Raw genomic sequence first — 1835 nt, forward strand, 5'->3', positions numbered from 1 at the left:
GCGTGTTTTCAATGAGACGTAGGCCTAGATCTAGGCTAGCCTTAGCCTACACTTTGATGTAGAACCAACTCAGGCAATTCTAGAAGTAGAAGGTCACAAACGCACACACAAACTCCAAGCAAAAATTCACGTTATATCGGGGAACATAAATCGGGGGACGGGGGTCAGGAAAAGAAACACACACACACACACACACACAGCGACAGAGAGGCGAACGCACAACACCAAGCACTCGAGCTCAAAAAGCTTGATCTACCCACCAACGCAAAAGAGCTCCAATTTACTCGGTGGCAATTGACAAGAAGTCAATTTTTGTCAATTGCCACTGCGTCACTCGGTGGCAATTGACACTACCTTGTACTTTTTATTATTAGCTTCTAAATTCTAAGTCTTTATAATTTATTTTCTGTTAAAAATTACACGTTAAATGTGTAATTAGATAGAAGACAATTGGTCGCTTTTTAAAAGCACAATAGAGCTATCCCGAAAAATGCTGTTTTGAGAAAATCGAAGGTAAAATATTTGGACCTGTATTCAGTTTCTAAGACGAGGAGAGTTTTCTCATGCCCATCAGTGAAACCAAACTTCTTCTGTAGTTTGGGCACTCCTGTACAATTGCGGTCCCGTTTTGGGGATACTAGTTTTGACTGATCCCACTGACAACTGGTTCTAAACATAGCAGTGCCCACCGAGCGTGTTTTGTTCTGCCGATTTTTGGTCCCCGCCGCGGGGGTGTTTCGTGGGACGAACTAACACAAAGGACGTTGTCTTCAACTCGCTCTCACACCGCTTCTCGTGAATGGATATGAATGAAACTTGGCAGCCAATCAGAAAAGAGGTCAATCTCGTAGTGTATGCAGTTTGACAACATTGTACCCATCCTAAGCAGTCGAAAACGTTTGCGAAAGTGCTTGATGTGGTGCGCTTTGAAGATTTTTCGGAGCTGTGATTTGTCAAACTGACTGATACGTTGTACACCATTTTTCTTTATAACCTTAAAATTTCATGCTTCTCTATTTAGCGGTTTTGGCTATAATCTTTAAAAATGTGGTAGTAACTAATGGAAAAGCGGCATTGCCATTTGCGCCTGCTGGGTGAATGACCAGCGACTGGGAAATTTCCACTAAGTGACGTCATCAGCCATCGGTCGCCTCAGGCGCTACGAACGAGGCCCTGCTTATGTGAACCGGAAAGGGGGGGAAGGATACTAAATGGGGGCCTTGATAACTTGCATTTGTGTTGCATTTTAGTCACAATACGATAGAGGTAGTAATTTTTATTTGTTTAAATTGCGTGAGAGAAGAATAGAAACAGAAAAGCAAACATCTAAGAATTGGTATGACATTGTGTTTGCGTTATGAAAGCCTATTCCCCCCTCTTGGGAAAGCACACACTTGGACTCGTCCTGTTTGCTCTGTTTGGAAAAGTGAGGCATTAAGATTGTTTTTAAAGAGTATGGTACTTATTTAGTCCAGTCTGGGAAGATAGTCCCGTTTATTCATTGTTATCGTTCGTGCGTGCATGGGTGTGCTCGCGTGTGTGTTTGTGTGAGAGAGAGAAGGGGGGGGGGGGTAAATATCTGTACATTTATAGTATGAGTTGAAGCCTACACATGCGAAATATTGCCAGGACTTGTTAACTATAATAATGTTATCTAAAATAGGATAGATATTAAAAATCTGACAGCATGACTAGATGCTGCATTAAAAACTGTACTAGACTGCCAAGTTTCATTTACATACTCCAAGAAATCAGGCGAGCTATGACAAATATTGTCTCAAAACACACCGAAAACTGCCACATTTTTACCAATAAACGTCTTCATAACTCAAAAA

General features: G+C 41.6%; 1 protein-coding gene across 1 annotated transcript in view; it reads left to right on the forward strand.

The window, feature by feature from the left end:
• Nucleotides 1–1835, forward strand: part of LOC101863733 (protein pellino) — a 23444-nt gene that overhangs the window by 938 nt on the left and 20671 nt on the right. The gene's annotated exons all lie outside the window — the stretch shown is intronic.

This window comes from Aplysia californica, unplaced genomic scaffold, assembly GCF_000002075.1.
Source record: "Aplysia californica isolate F4 #8 unplaced genomic scaffold, AplCal3.0 scaffold00080, whole genome shotgun sequence".
Taxonomy (NCBI): domain Eukaryota; kingdom Metazoa; phylum Mollusca; class Gastropoda; order Aplysiida; family Aplysiidae; genus Aplysia; species Aplysia californica.